Source organism: Lucilia cuprina, chromosome 6, assembly GCF_022045245.1.
Source record: "Lucilia cuprina isolate Lc7/37 chromosome 6, ASM2204524v1, whole genome shotgun sequence".
NCBI classification, from domain to species: Eukaryota; Metazoa; Arthropoda; class Insecta; order Diptera; family Calliphoridae; genus Lucilia; species Lucilia cuprina.
Window position 1 is genome coordinate 40874699 of NC_060954.1, and position 20419 is coordinate 40895117.

The 20419-nt window shown below is 29.8% G+C and overlaps 1 protein-coding gene across 1 annotated transcript in view; it reads right to left on the reverse strand.

Moving 5' to 3' along the window:
• Nucleotides 1-20419, reverse strand: part of LOC111679542 (protein GDAP2 homolog) — a 90528-nt gene that overhangs the window by 18006 nt on the left and 52103 nt on the right. The window contains exons 2-3 of the mRNA XM_046954097.1: nucleotides 17766-17785; nucleotides 17627-17698 (exon numbers count right to left, since the gene is read on the reverse strand). The gene's annotated coding sequence lies outside the window, so the exon portion shown is untranslated. The remainder of the gene's footprint in view (nucleotides 1-17626; nucleotides 17699-17765; nucleotides 17786-20419) is intronic.

A 20419-nucleotide genomic window follows, 5' to 3' on the forward strand; every position in this document is an offset into this window, starting at 1 on the left:
GCTTGTGGGGTTTCCGTGTGAGCCTACTCCAGCATTCCCGATTTCTGTCATGAAATAGTTAAGATTTGTTTAAAAATTGTCTGTCGATTCGGAAGTACCTGCCATGGCACAGAGATTAGATAGCTTGGGTTTTTAAACAAAGTGCTTATACATGTTAATAAGCATTCTCATTGCAAGCCATTAAGAGTAGGTTTCTATAAAACGACTTTCAAATAATCGACTTTTTGTCGAAAAAAGTTAAAAAGTCAAAGTTGACTATTTTGTTCCAAAAAAGTCGATAATTCACCCATCGTCTGTGAAAATGTCAAAAAGTCGACTTTGGAAATAAAAGTTAAAAAAAGTCGAAAAGCCGAAAAAAAGTCGAAAAATCGTAAAAAGTCGAAATGTCGGAAAAAGTCGAAAAAAGTCACAAACTCTAAAATTGTCGGAAAACACAAAAAAAAGTCAAAAAGGAGTCGAAAAAAGTCAAAATCGGAAAAAGTCGAAATAGTCGACTTTTAATTTATTGAGAAAAAAATCGAAAAGTCGACTTTTAACTAAATGCAAAAAGTCGAAAAGTTGACTTTTCGTTTCAACTATAGAACCTTAATTAAGAGGCAGTAGAGAGTCGTTACTAGTTCATAATGTAGTTAAAAAAGTTCACCATGTGAAAAGATCGTCAAGTAGATGCTCATGAAACACTTCAGGAACTTTTTACATGAATTGTTTTATATTTATATATTTTTGGATCAAGTAACACTTATATAGAAGAAAAAGTTAAGCATGTCATTCTCATTTCAATCGCAATGTAATGGTCCTAAGTAATTTAAAGAAAAGTAACATTAAAAAATATATCCTGTATACTTTCTGAGAAAGTAATTATTAAAATCATCAGAAGCAGTCTCAGCTATCTATATGTAATCGAACTGAAGTTTGCGAAGGACTAATTGTGTTCCTTCTTGGAAAAGCTCATGTTAAAATAACTGCTCATGTACATAGTTCATTATGATAGATACAGCCATTCCCTACTGCCGGAAAAAAGGAAAACTGCATACATTTTACATTATTATACCATCTACATTATTTACTATTGAAATGTACAGCTCGTGATATGAACATGTTTTTTTTTCTATACTTTACAGCATCATTTTGTTTGTATGTCATTGTTGTTATTTTTTTACTTTTTCCTTGTTGTTGTTTTTCTTTCTGGTTCATGATATTCATTTCGCTGCATTTCTTTACATATATATTTTTTTACATATTTTCTATTAAAGTTCCATAAAAGGTACAACGTGTAAATGTTGTAAAATAAAAAAAACATAACAAAAACCAACACAATGTTTACCTAACGTTTTATATTTTTTATTCAACAATTTCTATAAAAGCGAAATGTACGTATGTATGTAGGTATGTGTCTATTTTATGAATTTATTTCAACCTCTTTATCATCAAAAACTATATAGAATCATTTTTTTAATATTTTAAATGGAGCATGTAACAGCATGTCGTTTTTACAAAAGTTTTCTATATAGTTTCAGATTTATTAATGTCATTGTGTGACATTTTTGTCCTTTTTTAAATAATTTTTTCTAAAGAACAAAACAACGACTTTATAAATAAGTTTCTAATGATGTATTCTTATTAAGGTCAAAAGTAGAGACAATTGTGAATGTAATTTATATATGAAGGTAGAATGATGCTAAATGTTGAATTACGAAACAAACTTTTCTTATATCAGTCATACCTACATACGTATGAGTAATGACGGAGAGTATTATTTAATGCGTATACGTTGCAGTTTTGCAAAAAGTCAGAATTTTAAATTATTCAAAAAATTAGTTTGTGTAATTTATAGTTGAACCTGTGTAAATTGAAGGAAGTTACAGTTAACAATATTTACACCGTAGTTTAGTAGATGTTAACCAAAAAACCACATAGTTTGTAATGTGTAAAACAGTGTGTACACCAAGTTCACATCATGTAAAACATACATTACATTATGTAAAATATAAATTACATTATGTAAAACATAGGCTACAGCATAAAAAATATGGTTGACACTATGTAGAACCGTAATGATAAACTATGTAAATGTTGAAAAAAATATATGTAAAATATGGTTTACAACTTTTAAAACATAGTTTACACTATGTAAAACATAGTTTACACTCAGTAAAACATAGTTTACAGTATGTAAAACTTAGTTTACACTATGTAAAACATAGTTAACACTATGTAATACATAGTTAACACTTTGTAAAACATAGTTAACACTATCTAAAACATAGTTTACACTATATAAAACATAGTTTACACTTTGTAGAACATAGTTTACACTATGTAAAACTTAGTTTACACTTTGTAAAAAATAGTTTACACTATGGAAAACATAGTTAACACTATGTAAAACTTAGTTTACACTTTGTAAAACATAGTTTACACTATGTAAAACATAGTTTACACTATGTAAAACATAGTTTACACTATGTAAAACATAGTTTACACTATTTAAAACATAGTTTACACTATGTAAAACATAGTTTACACTATGTAAAACATAGTTTACACTATGTAAAACATAGTTTAAACTATGTAAAACATAGTTTACACTATGTAAAACATAGTTTACACTATGTAAAACATAGTTTACACTATGCAAAACATAGTTAACACTATATAAAACATAGTTTACACTATGTAAAACCTAGTTTACACTATGTAAAACATAGTTTACACTATGTAAAACATAGTTTACTCTATGTAAAACATAGTTTACACTATGTAAAACATAGTTTAAACTATGTAAAACATAGTTTAAACTATGTAAAACATAGTTCACACTATGTAAAACATAGTTTACACTATGCAAAATATAGTTTACACTATGCAAAACATAGTTAACACTATGTAAAACATAGTTTACACTATGTAAAACATAGTTTACACTATGTAAAACATAGTTTACACTATGTAAAACATAGTTTAAAATATGTAAAAAATAGTTTACACCATGTAAAACATAGTTTAAACTATGTAAAACATAGTTTAAACTATGTAAAACATAGTTTACACTATGTAAAACATAGTTTACACTATGCAAAACATAGTTAACACTATGCAAAACCTAGTTAACACTATGTAAAACATAGTTTACACTATGTAAAACATAGTTTACACTATGTAAAACATAGTTTACACTATGTAAAACATAATTTACACTATGTAAAACATAGTTTACACTAAGTAAAACATAGTTTACACTATGTAAAACATAGTTTACACTATGTAAAACATACTTTACACTATGTAAAACATAGTTTACACTATGTAAAACATAGTTTACTCTATGTAAAACATAGTTTACACTATGTAAAACATAATTTACACTATGTAAAACATAGTTTGCACTATGTAAAACATAGTTTACATTATGTAAAACATAGTTTACACTGTGTAAAACTTAGCTTATACTATGTAAAACATAGTTTAAACTATGTAAAACATAGTTTAAACTATGTAAAACATAGTTTACACTATGTAAAACATAGTTTACACTATGCAAAATATAGTTTACACTATGCAAAACATAGTTAACACTATGTAAAACATAGTTTACACTATGTAAAACATAGTTTACACTATGTAAAACATAGTTTACACTATGTAAAACATAGTTTACACTATGTAAAAAATAGTTTACACCATGTAAAACATAGTTTACACTATGTAAAACATAGTTTAAACTATGTAAAACATAGTTTACACTATGTAAAACATAGTTTACACTATGCAAAACATAGTTAACACTATGCAAAACATAGTTAACACTATGTAAAACATAGTTTACACTATGTAAAACATAGTTTACACTATGTAAAACATAGTTTACACTATGTAAAACATAATTTACACTATGCAAAACATAGTTTACACTATGTAAAACATTGTTTACACTAAGTAAAACATAGTTTACACTATGTAAAACATTGTTTACACTATGTAAAACATAGTTTACACTATGTAAAACATAGTTTACACTATGTAAAACATAGTTTACACTATGTAAAACATAGTTTACTCTATGTAAAACATAGTTTACACTATGTAAAACATAATTTACACTATGTAAAACATAGTTTGCACTATGTAAAACATAGTTTACATTATGTAAAACATAGTTTACACTATGTAAAACTTAGCTTATACTATGTAAAACATAGTTTACACTATGTAAAACATAGTTTAAACTATGTTAAACATAGTTTAAACTATGTAAAACATAGTTTACACTATGTAAAACATAGTTTACACTATGTAAAACATAGTTTACACTATGCAAAACATAGTTAACACTATGTAAAACATAGTTTACACTATGTAAAACATAGTTTACACTATGTAAAACATAGTTTACACTATGTAAAACATAGTTTACACTATGTAAAACATAGTTAACACTATGTAAAACATAGTTTAAACTATGTAAAACATAGTTTACACTATGTAAAACATAGTTTACACTATGCAAAACATTGTTAACACTATGCAAAACATAGTTAACACTATGAAAAACATAGTTTACACTATGTAAAACATAGTTTACACTATGTAAAACATAGTTTACACTATGTAAAACATAATTTACACCATGTAAAACACAGTTTACACTATGAAAAACATAGTTTACACTATGTAAAACATAGTTTATACAATGCAAAACATAGTTTACACTATGTAAAACATAGCTAACATTATGTAAAACATAGTTTACTCTATGTAAAACATAGTTTACACTATGTTAAACATAATTTACACTATGTAAAACATAGTTTGCACTATGTAAAACATAGTTTACACTATGTAAAACATAGTTTACACTATGTAAAACTTAGCTTACACTTTGTAAAACATTGTTTACACTATGTAAAACATGGTTTGCACTATGTAAATCATAGTTTGCGCTATGTAAAATATAGTTTACAGTATGTAAAACTTTTCTTTCGCTACAAAAACCATAATTTACACTATGCAATTGATAGTGTTAACTATGTAAACTATAGTTTACACTGTAAAAAACAATAGTTTATACCAAGTAAAACATACTTTACACCAACTAAAGCATAAGTTACACTATATAAGCTTTAGTCGTCTCTAAGTTATCACATATTTAACACTTTGGAAACATTATTTGCAATTCTTCAATCATAGCTTAACATTAAGTTACATTCTTTACATTGTAATCAAAAAATAAAGAAACACTTAAAAATACGCAATCATTTTTGACACCCATTCAATTTATTCAAAATATCTCTTCGGCTATATATGTAATCAATGTCAAACATAAAAAATAACATTTTCAAAATAGTTACAAGGGCTTCAACAACTATTTCCCAGAAAACAATTTGCAATCATCAGTCCAATCTACCCACTCTGAATACAACAGTAACCGTTCATTCGTTTTTAATTAACTGCAAGCTCTTTCTTTTTTATAACTTTTAGATTGTGTTTTTTTTTCGATCGTTTCTAATAACTGTGGGCAGTTTTATGTTTATAGTTAAAAGGTGAGAGAGAGAGAGAGAGAGAGAGAGAGAGAGAAAAAAAAATGCATTTGAATTTCATAACAAAAATGAAATATATGCTAACAGGGAACATTTCAAAGAAAAACCTTGTTCACACACCATGCTATTAGAATTGTTGTTGTTGGTAAATGTTTTCTAAGCGAATGTATTTTTATTATATTTTAGCTAAAGGCAAAATTTCGGTTACAAACATAAAAAAAAATTGAACACAACACGAAATAAAATTCTATTTTTGAATAGATGAAAGAAAGAATAGAAAATATATAATTCATATTTCAGAAAAGTGTTCCTCATCTCCATAATATCAGTTGTGAAAATGTTCACAAAAATAATTTTCCATTTTTTTTATTCTTTCCCGTGCTCAAAGGAACATTCACAACAATAGTTAAAATGCAGTTTAGGTATGTATGTATGTATGTTTTATAAAAATATATACATACATACATCAAATGCCTGACGATGTTATTTTGTGGTAAATGTAGTACTTTTTGTTAATACCGTTAGTGTAGTGTAGTATGTGTCCATGATTAAGCAGGAAGACCCCAACAATCAAAAGTAGTTTGAGAAACGAGCATTACGACATACTATGTAAATACATTTATCCCCAGAGATATTGAAAAAAAGTGTTCCCAATGGTGTTGTTACAACAGCTACATTGTTTACTAGTAGATTACTTATTATAACTAGACTATTTATGGAGGCATATATATACATATATGTACATATTTCTACACATACACACATATAAAGAATTGTATACAAATTGGTAGGAGAGTTTATACAAAGTTTTACAAAAAAGTTTCAAATCGTTTAAATAGTTTTGCAAGAATTTAAATTCTTTTAGGAATGTTAACCGTAGTTTACACAATGTAAACCAATTTTTACACCATGTTAAGCATATTATACATTATGTTTACATTGGTCTACACTAAATAAGCTATACGTACACTTTATAAACCGAAGTTTACACTAAGTAAACCATTGTTAACACTAAGTAAACCACTGATTACACTAACTAAACCATTATTTACACCATGTCAGACATTGTTTACAGTAAGTATACATTAGTTTACACAATGTAAACATAATTTTACACTATTTAAACATTAGCTTACAGTGTGTAAACATTTGTTTACACTATGTTAACCATAGATTACGTTTTGTATAGAAAAGTCTACTATGTAGACTAAATATAAACTTTGTAAACCGTAGTATACACTATGTAAACCATAGTTTACACTACGTAACATTACACTTTGTAAACATTAGTTTACACTATGTAAATATAAGTTTATACTATGTAAACATAACCTTTTACTATTTAAACATTACTGTTCACTATGTAAACCATAGTTTACTTTGTAAACTGCAGTTAACATTATGTAAAACACAATTTACACTCAGTAAACACTGGGAAGTGCACATGTCATAAGATGAGTAACCCAATGTTACGGCTTTTAGAGACTGCAATAAGTCAACTGTCCATGTTAGCCCATGACGTTCATAGCAAGATCGTATAGGATGAGGGACAGATTTTGTAGAGTTGATTACCTTGATCACCGTTCGTTCATGTTGATCCTGTTCGTTCATGATATCACTCTTCTCTGTGTTTCATCCTTCTCTCTACAAACTTTTGGACAAATATCTACATTCAGAAGGACCTAGCTTTACTCGTAAGGATCTTTGTTAACTTAAGGTTGCATCTTTAGAGGGTGAATATTGGGACAATTATCTTCTTTTAACTTATACGCTCTGGGCTTCTTCAAGAGCTGTGAGTGGTTGAAAGACATCACTTATATAGATACCAATGCAAACACTTTTGAAAAACCTTAAGCTATTCAGTCATATCCATATAAGGTCCAGCGGATTAGTTTTGTGCGTAAAAGGGTTAAGTGACCATTAGATGAGAAGACTATACAATGAGTACAAGAGTACGATGCTTTATAAGAGAGAGATGCTTTATAAGAGAGTCTATGGTCGACATGGACCCCCGGGGGCATGTTACTTTGGTGAAACGTCTACCTTGGTGTTATTGCAATCCCGGGAAATAGAGGTGTTTCCAATACCACAGTCTAGACGGGACTTTAAATTGGTACAATGTACTGTGTGGCTTAGTCCTTGCATAGATTGAAAGAGGTAAAACAGGGCACCGCATAATCTGGTACTATGGGTAGTAAGTTGTCCTCTGGACTATTTTCTGGCTGGTCAGTTGGATAAGGTTCCTTCGGGATTCACGTAGTAGCTGTGGTTTAAACTCAAATTCACGGGAAGAGTAAGTTGCGGTTAAAAGACTGATGTAAGGTAAAGTCAATGTTTCGGGGATAAGTTCGGTGCTGTTGCCGAAACAACAGATACCCTACGAGGAGTGACTGTAAGACTAAGCGTTGGAAATGAGTTGGTAATTATTGTACGGGATGAATGTGGGGTACGGCAGGCCTTACCCATCCGTCTATCTATAATAAATGTGTCGTATGTTTTTCTCTTATGAATGTGTCGTATAAATGAGATATGTGCTGGGTTGTATGACGATGGATGAAAGGTATCATATTCAAATGATACCATTGAATTTTCCTTCCTTGTCCAGATATGTTTAGAGTAAACTCTGTTCATATCAGAATTACCACAGTGTGTCCCTGTGAGTAAGAACAAAGTCCTCGGCTTATTTGATGGACTTTACTTCGACATTCAGTCTCTGGTAGGAATCGAAACCACGACCTTCATATTGATAGACTAGAACAATTCCAACTCACTTCACGGAGTCATTATTCAATGACAATTAAAAGAGTTAGAACTGGGGATTATATATCCGAAAGAAAAGACCTGTAAGAATCGGTGGCAGCTAGTTGAGGTTAGGTTGCCGAACATGTTCTCTATGAACAGTGGGAGCAAACTGGTCTACTAAAGCTAAGATTGTCAAATGTACAAGTAAAATTCATTTAAATCCTTAAGAGTTACAATTGTCATGCAAAGTAATTCATGGTTCTGAAATCAAAAGTAATAGTGTGGCTTCCATCGCACTATGGGCCAAGCACTCTTCCAACAGCCCAATAAAGGTATAGTTGTAGTCTTCTGAATTCTTGAGTAGCGTGAACCGAGTGTTATTGAATTCCATCGGTGGCGGTATTAGCCAATCAAGACGACACTCTCCTTATATACAAATGGAATGAGGAGATTACGATAGTGAATGGGAAATCCCAAGAATTCTTCGTTACGATGGATAGATTAGGTTCTTCTTAAAAAAATTTGTTTGTAAATTGAGATTTTAAATATAAAATTTGGCAAAAAAAAAACTATATCTGCCTTAGGTCTGGTAACACATTAACATTTCTGCTAGACAAGATAAAATTATTGCATGTTCACTTCATAAAAAAAAACTTAAAAATAAAACGACAACATGCAGGAAGAGTGTAACAAACATAGTAAACATGATGACTTGGAATTAGTAAGTAACCTTGATGTTCATCATCATAGGGAGGAATGTACTAATATAGAACTTTAAATGCTTGTACAAGAATTAAACAAAGGATTTTTTTATTGTGCGTACACAAATCCCCACAATTTCTTCACCCACCAGCAAACAACTTTTGTCTTGCCTGGCATTTTCATATACATATACACATACACATACATAGAAAATGTTATAAATTTAAATTATCATAATTATAATTATTACTCGTTTTTTTTTGTTGCACAGCTTGTATATATATTTTTCTGAAGAAAGAGTAAAATAACTAGTACCAGCAGGCGCGTTTTATTAAGACTGAAACGAATCCATTATGCCCTGTTTTACTATAATTAGGATATTGAACAAACTTTTATTAACAAATACTTAGAAAACAGAACAATGACTAAAGTTATTTGCTAATAATAACAAAATGTTAATTACACTATTATTTATTTTTAAAATATCTTTTGTTTCATATATTTAATCAAACTTAAATTTTTCACTTTGTAATATGTAGCGCATTTTTAGCAAAAGAATTAAATCTCATTATGACAAAAAAAGTGTTTGTGTGTGTTTAATTATGAAAAACGTTTATTTAAATTAAAAGCAACGCAAAAAAGGAAAAAAATGATTCATGTTGTATGTTAGTTTGTTCCTTCGTTCTACTAGTTGTAATTAAATATTTAAATAGCAAAAGAAAAACTAATAATTTTAACTAAATAAAGTAAGACAATATAAGGCAGGTAATTATTAATATTTTAAAAGAAGAATTATTAATATAAAGAAGACAACTTAGTGTTAAAAAAAGATGACAACAAATGCATTTTTAAATGTTATTTATTAGTTCTTTAATGGCACATGTAGACTGCGAAATCTGTGTACAAAACTAAAATATCTGCTGTAACGAATCTAATACACCCTTCATCGAGCGCACAGTGGACACGATAAAGGCCCAGGTGTATTTCTTCTGATTTTATGAATATACATCCTCTTGCTAATCTATCTATCTATCTATCTATCTATCTATCTATCTATCTATCTATCTATCTATCTATCTATCTATCTATCTATCTATCTATCTATCTATCTATCTATCTATCTATCTATCTATCTATCTATCTATCTATCTATCTATCTATCTATCTATCTATCTATCTATCTATCTATCTATCTATCTATCTATCTATCTATCTATCTATCTATCTATCTATCTATCTATCTATCTATCTATCTATCTATCTATCTATTATCGACTCCTTAAACGATTCTAAGCCGATTGGTATACTTTAAGGTGGGTATAGAACGAATATTTTTATATGTTACAAAAATCAGCACAAACCCAATATACCCTCCCCACTAAAGTGGTGTAGGGTTAATTATGATGGTGAAAAAAAAACTTTAAAGAACAAAATGTAAAAACACTTGATAACTACATATCAGTCTCGTTTGTAAGCAGATAAATCCGAACAACGCTGATGATGATATTTTCATAGTGTGTGACAAGGCAGACAGACAGACAGACACCCACTTAGTTTGTCAACTCCATAACAAAAGAATCTTTACTTGACTCACTCATAAATGAAACAGATTGTAAATGAATATTATATTTTATACATACATACATGCATATGGTTTAAGTTATACATATGTATGTGTGTGTGCTTTCGTATCTAGTCATAATAAACAAAATAAACATTTTGTTGAAATTGCTTTGGAAAAAATAAAGAGTAAAAGATCACGATTCATGAAAATAAAATATTTAAATAGAGCTGTAAATCTATTTTGTTAGCTTTAGAGACAAAAGAACAAAATATAAATAAATAATTTATGAAATCACTTTTTTTAGACAAAATAAAGTTATCATCATTTGTTTGTGCAAAAAAAAAAAAACAGATGACTAATTTTTATTTTGTTTATAAATTAATACGTTTTTTTACGTTTTAGGTAAAAATTAAATAAAATATTTTTTAAATGATTGCATTATGGTAAATAGAAATGTATAATTTTTACAACGCAAAATGTACAAGTTATAGATACATATGTATGTTAATATAACTGAAATATTAGGATAAATACATGTGTATATGTATGTATTAAAACGGAAATTTATTATATTTGTAATCAAGAAAACAAATACTCATTCTTTAGTATCTTTTAATAATAGTTTAAGTCTCATATTATATATTCAGAATATTTCAATTATGTGGGTTTTCTGTTATCGTCTTCGACCAGAAATATAATTTTAACTAAAAAATATAAAATATATTAAATAATTAGCTATACCCAGTGTGCTTTGCTACCCTAAAAGCAATATGAAAACCTCCACTTTACGATTTTGATTTAAAATCTATGAAAATTTTGAATAATCTAACAGATACCAAGATAAAATTGTGTATTTAATTCATGTGTGTATGTGGTGTCGAATGTAAAGGTTCTTCATTTAAAATTTGAAGATTTTACGATTGTTTTATTTAATTCAGAAGGGGACTTCAAGCTCCCCAGATTAGAGTCTTCCCTTTTTCCTCCAAAATGTTCAGATGAATATCAAAGGAATTTATGCATAATTTGATGATGAATCTAGTTCTATTATTTTCCTAGATAAACAATATTTTGTATTTTATTCATATGGGACGTGCCCCTTTGAAAGTCCACCCTGATGAATGTCAAAGGTCTTCAAGTAAACTTAAAAGATTCTAGACCCCCAGATGAAAGCCCGCTCTTTTTCCTTAAAAATGTTCAGATAAATATTAAGGTTATTCTTGCAAAATTTTAAGAATTTAGTTCTATTTTTGTTTTTAATTAATATGAAAGGTGACACCAGCCCCCCCCCCCCATTCATGGGTAGTCCGCCAATTTAGTACCCGAAATGTTTACAGGGATGTTTAAGTTATTCTTGCAATATTTTAAGATTCTAACTGTAATAGTTTCCAAGATAAACGAATTTTTGTATTTAATTTATATGGGAGTTGCCACGCCCCCTAACGCTAGCCCGACCAATTTTTATCCTAAATAATCTAATTGACACTAAACTTTGATTTAACTGTTATATTATCTAAAATATACGGATTTAATATTTTCTTAAAATGGGCGTGTCTCCTCGCCCACTTGAAACTTCAAACTTTAAGAAAATCGATTCAGCCGTTTAGTAGTCTATAACGTTCAAACATACAAACAAACACACATTTATTTTATTATGTATATAGATATGTTTAAATTTTTATAATTTTTTAAATAAAGAATTTATCTCCAAATTATTATATGTACATAATTGTTAACATTTTGGTTTTAGTTAAAACGCAAAAAATTTAAAAAAATATGTATTTTTTTAACAAAAATTAATTTTGTAAATATTTATATTTAAATATTTATTTTATATTGACTTTTAATTACCTTATCTAGGTTGTTTATTTACTTATTATACATTTCACCTTCATTGGAAGGTTGTATAACAGTTTGTCATTACGTTTGTAACATATAGCTTTTCGACCCTATAAAGTATACTAATAAATACATTCTGGATCCTTATAGATAGCGAAAGTCAGTCCGTCTATTCGTCTGTCTATATAAATGTCGAAATGATTTACTTGAACACCTGCCCTCTTGGCCTTATTTCTCAGTGGTCATTTTAATATACTGGGAAGCTGTTTTACGAAGCAGTTGACAATTTTTGTACATGGTTCTGCCGGTCCATGTACAAGTACTTTACCCAAGTACTCGAGCTATTTAATGTCTGATCATTGTTGTCCCGAAGCTTAACTTCCGACATGCAGAAACATCACTTTCGTTTACGCAGATGGAATGACTTCTGTTCAGCCGTATCAAATAAGCCGAATACATTTTTTGTTCTTACTTACAAAGAGCACGCTGTGGTAAATTGTGGTATGAACAGAGTTTTCTCTGAACATACATGGACAAGGAAGGGAAATTCTATGGTATCTCATTCATTCAGCACACTCATAGTGGAACAACATTCGACACATTCATTCTAGGTATACGGATGGATAAGATCTGTATACCCATAGATTCATTCCCAATAATATACACTAAACACCAACTCATTTCCAACGCTTAGTCCCACAGTCACTCCTCTGTGGGGTGAACTTACAGCGAATTATTGATTTCAACGTACATCAGTCTTTAAACCATAGCAACTATGTAGTTCGTGAAGGAATCTCAACCAACATCCTACGTAGTTAAGTCCTCGATGATCAGTTTATTCTCCCCGCAATCGCACCAAAATGGGGTCTTTCATCAAGGTAACATTGCCCCGGGGGGATGTCTGTATGTATGTTGAAATCAGTTTTCAGAATACCACAGATATCTGCGAGTTACAAATCTTTAAATATTTTATAAAATTTAAAAACCTTTAGGGAAGAATCAATAAAATCGTTACATAAATAACAGAGATATAGCAAAAATCCGAAACAATTTCTGAAAATTTTATCCGTTGGTAGTTCGCAACGTTTCGGAATTAACATTGTGCCTGTTATTGGAGAGATTCTTTCAGTTGCCCTTGCGGTTTTTATGGAATTAATATAGGAGCGGTAGAATCAAAGCGGCCATTCTATCTGCATGGCTTTAAATGGAAGAAGATATGTAGCAGTGAGCGATGGTCAAGTATTCTAGAAAAGTACTTAGTCTGGTGTCCCACATGTGGGTTCAAACCCTAATATTATGACACAATAACAACAACACTGTGCTACAAATTAAAAAACGTAAAGTATATTTCTATAATTGCTTGTGTTATGTATCTCTATTCAAACAAATATTTAGTGAATCACAGTGTAATTGTTATTGATCATACATAAACCATTTGTTGTTTGTTATTAGACTTATGCAATTTACATTTTATTTTTTTCTGTTTTTAATCCTTTTTTAAGATTTAAGAAAAAAAACCAAAGTGTTGACAAATTTTTCACAATAAGAGTAAAAAACAAAAAGTTTTGTTTGTAAATTCATTTAAAATTGGATTAAAATTTAAAAAAAAGAAACGACAATACAATTATTGTAAAATATTGTTGAGTAGATAACAAAACGAAATCAAATAAAAAAAGTGCAATTAACTTTTCTTGAGAATTATCAACACTTGATATTGTATATAAAAAGCAACATAGGAAACAAAATTTTATTTTAGACCTATTTGTTACAAAAAAGTTAATACCATTAGTTTATTTAAAAATTAACACCCACATGTGGTTGTTATTAAGCTCTTTTCCTAATGCTTGTGTTTGGTATTAAGTAAGTACTTAATAGTTGGACAACATTTTAACATTTTGCTATAAATAATAGTGTTAAGCTATTTTGGACTTAAAATTTCGATTTTTTTGTTTTGTTTAACATTTTAATGTTAAACTCTCCAGCTGTTATTAATTAAATAATATCGATAAGATTACATTAATTGCATCTTCATTATGTTTTTGACATGATAACCCAGCAAACAAAAGTGATAACTAAACGGAAATCAAGAATTGTTAACTAACTATAATCCAAACTATTAAGAAAATATAGACGGGCGTAGACGAATTCTTATGAAATTGTGGTACGATTATCATGGCTCGAAATCCCGTATCTTGAAAAATGCCGCCTATATCTTGCCCACAAGCTTTACATGGACAGCCAGACTCATAGACGGATGGAATGGCTTAATCGACTAGGAAAACGAATCTAAACCGATTCCTTATGAACGGAATTTTTTGTGCTTTGCAAATATTTGTACAAACGCAATATATTCTCCCCACTAAAGGTGGGTTTATGAGATTTACATTATGGGTCTTTATTAGATTCTAAGACGATCTAGCTATTTCCGTCCATATGTCTGTTTTTAACACAGTACGAACAAGATGGAGAAATTTGTTTAATTGTTAAAGTTTTCTGATAAAAAAATGATTTAAACCAGTGCCCTTGAGACCAAGAGTCCCCTCAGCAATACATATTGCAGGCATCGTTACATACATTCATTTCATGTAACCGAAAATTATGTTGCAGAGTAAGCTAAATTTTTAACTCTCCACTGTATAGGTGAATCAATTGATAGTAAATTGTATGCATTAGCGGTATGGATTGACGTGAATCATGCCTTCAATAACGTACAAACTAATACTCTTTTCTAATAGTTGGTTAGTTAATGTAGAGTTTAAGAAACTTTGTTATAATCGGACCACTTCTCTCGTCAAATGTAGTATTTGAAATATTAGGCTAGATCTAATATTTCATACCTGTGAGGAATCTGAGGATGTTATTAAGCTTACTCCCAGATATATATGAAGTAACTTTCAAAGTAGCGATTTCTCATTGGGGCCATAGCAGGGCATTCACAGAGTAGTAGGAAGAGCGTTTCTTCCTTTTCACTGTCTTTGCAACTTCGACAGTAATCATTGAAGGGGAGTCAAAGCCGACTTGCATGTCTTCCTATTACCCAAAGTCCTGTTGTTACTGACATCAGCCACAATATGTTCCGCCTACTTCGGTTAATAAGGTGTCTTGTGCATTTCTTATTGAGGGAGGGTCTTGGCCCTTTTACATGTGTCTATGTTATTCCACCTACTTTCAGCCTTTTAAAGAAAGAATCTGAGGATACTGCTCTTGATAAAACCTAACGGAGTTGCAACTGAAATGGCGCTGGAAATATCAAGAACCGATCCCGTTCTGATAAGCTCATATGCCTCTTTATTACCAAAGTAGGGACCTAAACCAGAATCCTTGCCACCAGCCTTGACAAATCCTTCTTGCACTGTCTTACTAATAGGGAAGTGGAGGTATAAGAGTTTAGTGAGAGAAGTGTCGCTAGACTATCGAAAAACATTCCAATGTTGCTTAGAGGTCAAGACACCAGAACCAACGGTGCATCTCATTTTACAACCTTAAAGATTCTAAAGATTCTAATGGATTTAAAGGATGATCGATTTATGATTGCTATACATTTTGTTCTTATTTTTCAAATAACCTGTTTTCAATCATATATCCGCATCAGTTTTGAATCATTTTTTAAGCCCCCAACCTATTAATCACTTTTGGGTCATCAAAAGTAGTCAAAAACGTCTCAGTTTACTGATTAATCATCCAACATTCTTCCAAATGTTAGCTGGGATATACCACTTTTACTTGTTTAATTTTTTTCAAATAGATCTTATTAAATTGTTTCAACTTTTTTCTATAGACAAATTAAATTTAATTAATTTTATACATCCTTTATGTAAATTTTACTAACGTAACTATTCATATATCTATATAAACAATTTTCATTTTATAATACATTTTTGATACACCACATGTGGTGTACAGTTTATTTTATATTCTCGATATTCGTTGTACTATATGTCAGTGATTGTGTATTAAAAAGCCATTTTCTATACAAAATGTAATTAAAAATTTTACACTAAAACTTTTATTAACCCTATTTTTTTCGGGGGTTAATGAAAGAGTTTCTCTATAAGTTGTTTAAGACACTTTTTGAATACAGTATGTTTGCGCTTCATATTTCATTGAAGACATTATTTTTAGTTGAATTTCAGTTTTTTTTGAGCGCATTCTATTCAATTTTCTAACAACCACATGCTGTAGTGTAATTAACGTAGTTTTAATAATATGGAAATAGTTCATATTTATACAGAGATGGAATTAGGGAGTTATTATGCAAATTTATTTACAAAATCGTTTTAAATCGGTTGTATGAATAAAGAAGTATAAATGTATAGTCGGGCATGACCGGACATATGATACCCTACACTAGTGTATATATGTTCAAAATGTGGATTTTAAAAAAAAGTGTTTATAAGTGAATTTTGATCTTTACATTTTCTGAAGGGGAGTTTATATAGGAGCTAGGGTCAAATAAGTCCCGATCGTTTTAAAAACCGCCAGTGTCATTTAGACCTTTATAAAACGAAGTTTTTGTTGACATACTAGATTATATAACATAATTATGGACCCAAGAGTCCTATTTGGTGGGTACGGTTGTATGAGGGCTAGGCGAAATAATGGACCGATTTCAAGGATTTTCCATAGCGTTTGTTTTTGGGTCAAATGGAGAGTTTGTTCCCAATTGCATTAAATTATCTTGAAAATTGTGACTTGTAGCGTGTACACAAGCTTAACATGGCACACAGACGGACGGACAGACAGACGAACATAGCTAAATCAACTTAGAAAGTGATTCTCAAACGATTGGTATACTTGAAGGTGGGTGTAAGACTTGTATTTTTGGGTGTTACAAACATAAGCACAAACCCATAATACTCTCTCCACTATAGTGGCGTAGGGCTTATTTTCTTAGCTTATTATTAAGAACTGGAATTTTACAAACAACTTCTGAAATTACCTTCTTTATACGACCTATAACTGTTTATTATCAATTATTTTGAATCGCTTTTAAAAAATATCTTTGTTGCCATCTCTGCATATTTACTCAGTTCACTTTATAATAACTCAACTAACCATGAAGTTAATAGGTTTAACCAGGTTTTCAATTAACATTTATTCATCGGCAACATTTACAACATTTAAAATAATGAATTCATTTTGAAAAATTGTCATTATCAAATCATACGGAATAGATAAATAATTTAAAGTATTAAAAATTCATCGATTTTCATTAACGAACATTTGTACTTACACCAGCACTTACTTTTCCTACATACCGTCTTCTGACGGTGAGATACAATTTGTACTTATACCACCACTTAATTTTCAGTGACAACTAAATGAAAGAATATAAAAAATAGATTTCGATATCGGCACCACAGTATTTAGTCTCAAATACTTACACAAAGAAATGGAAGTTGATCTGAAAAAAAGAGAAAAAAACTTACATTAATTAATATATTATAACACAATATTATATATAAGTATAGAAGACAATGTATAAAATGCAAATATTTATCAAATTATAATCGATTATGCTGATTATAGAAATCATTTAACACTGCTATGTAGCATTGGATATATTAAAGAATGATCATGACATAATTATTTCATTATATACACAATCATCGATCGTGTCCGATTGTAGGATCTTTGTTAGGAACTTTGTCATGATCAAGTAAATTGGGGTACAAAGCGGACCTAAAGACTCAGAAATATACTACCATTTACCTAATAATAAGTCTAGTTTCCAGACTGATGTCCGAGCAATAACAGATTGAATAAATTGGATTATATATGGCGTCAATAGGGGTAAACATATTTACCGACAGTCAGAAAGCAATTAGGGCGATATGAGGTGATAAAGTTTAATCTAAGACCGTATTGTATTGTAAGAAAGTTTTAAGTAAATACTCTCCCCGTATATATCATATCTATACCAGGTCATTCGGCTTACTATCTTTAGAAGGAAAGGAGTTCGCGGTATAAAAAATAAAACGAAGTACTTTCAAAAGAATAACATTTATCACCACTTCAAAAGTAGCACTAAGTTAATTTGTTTAATTTCTGTGGAAGTGATGTTTATTGATTTCCAAAGAAGCGAAAAGAATCCAATTTTGTTTAAAATTAAAGGTATATTTTTTGTACTGAATTCTTTTTAATTAAACTTATTTTATTTTGGGGTTGATTAATAAATGCATGTATTTTATTTATTTACTTCCAAAAGAAGAACATAAAAATTACTTCCTCAGAATGACTTCAGATGTAGTGAAAGTGGAATCAAATAAAAAGAACATCCCTTCTATGACAAGCCTGTGTTAAAATCATCACTTCTTAAGTTCTTTTTCAGTACTTCCATGGAGTGAACTCTACTTCTTTTTCGATTCTTTGGATGTTATTTTTTTGCTGGGAAGTCTATAATATAATATATTCTATGAACTAGACTTTTAGTTATTCCATGACCCATTTTATTGTAGGCTTTGAACTCGACCATAGACAATCTTATGACTAGTCTATGAACTAATCGACTTAGTCTTCTTAGGGAGATATCCCTGTCCTGTCTATGGGATAGGCTATAAACTTGTATATGCAACAGACTATATCCTATTCTATGTGTTACGAAGTAGCTGGATTTGTCAACTGAATAGTTATCAGCTTGTACTAAAACTTTTTTGAATTATCGTAAAATTTATTTCTCCGAAAACTCATTCTTTAACAACTCTGTCCATTAGGTGTAATAAAGACGTCATGTTCTATATTTTACATAAATGGAAAAAAAGACAACAACAACAACAACAGTAATCTGCAATTTAATCAAAGTACTCTACAGAATTATTAGCACCCTCATAATTACGTAGTACAATAAATTGAACAAAAATTATTAAGACTTTATATTCACACATTCATTCATTTATGTATTATATTCATTCATTCATTAACTCAGTCATTCTACATTCGATTGAGTTCATAGAGGTATGACCGGTTAAATAATTAAGCATGGTTGGATGGATGGATGGATGGTTGAATGAATAGAAAAATGGAACGATGGTTGGATGGCTAAATTAAAAACAGAAAACTGAATGATTTTTATTCCATATATATATATTTTCCAATATAAAATTTGAAATTAAAACTAATTTTATTTTAATACCAATATAGTTTAACTGTCATCATCATAAATGTTTTATTAAATAAGCAATTTGAATGCAAACATGTGAATGAATCACATGTGCCATTTGTGGAAATTTGTATTTTTAATTAAAAATTTATACAAAAATAACAAACAAACAAACAAAAAAAAAACCAGTAATATTTCTATATTCGGGTGTGCCGAATCTTATATACCCTTCACCATGTATGTTTCAAAAAACAGTTTTTATTTATTTTGTATCTCTGCACACATGTCACACATAACAAATATAACAAATATAAACTGTAGCAGAAAGAAATATTAACCGTTGTACTGTAATACCACCGTCAAACTGTATTACCACCCTCAAACAAAGATGAGCTGTATTACCAACATATTACTGCTTTATCTCCTTGTTCTTGTTATACCCACTTACCTTCGTGAGAACAGAACAGCATGCAAACATACAAAAAATAAATACACAGCTGAACAAAACCAAATACATCTCCACACGCACATGTACATCTTTATCCAGTTCTTAGTGTTGTTGTTGCTTTTTTAACAAAGCATGAAAAAAATGTGGCTTTTTTGATGAAAATTTTTGAGGTTGTCTCGGATTTTTGCTCATATTTCCGTTATTTAAAGACCGATTTTGCTGATTTTAATTAGCGATCTTCTCGAAAGCATGTCTAACTGAAGAATTGAAGATTCAGATCTCGCCGATATCTGGGGACCTCTAAAAACTGATTTCAACAGACAGACGGACAGACAGACAGACAGACAGACAGACAGACAGACAGACAGACAGACAGGCAGACAGGCAGACAGACGGACATGGCTTAATCGACTCCGCTATCTATAAGGATCCAGAATATATATACTTAATAGGGTCGGAAAATTATATTATAGAAATTACAAACGGAATGA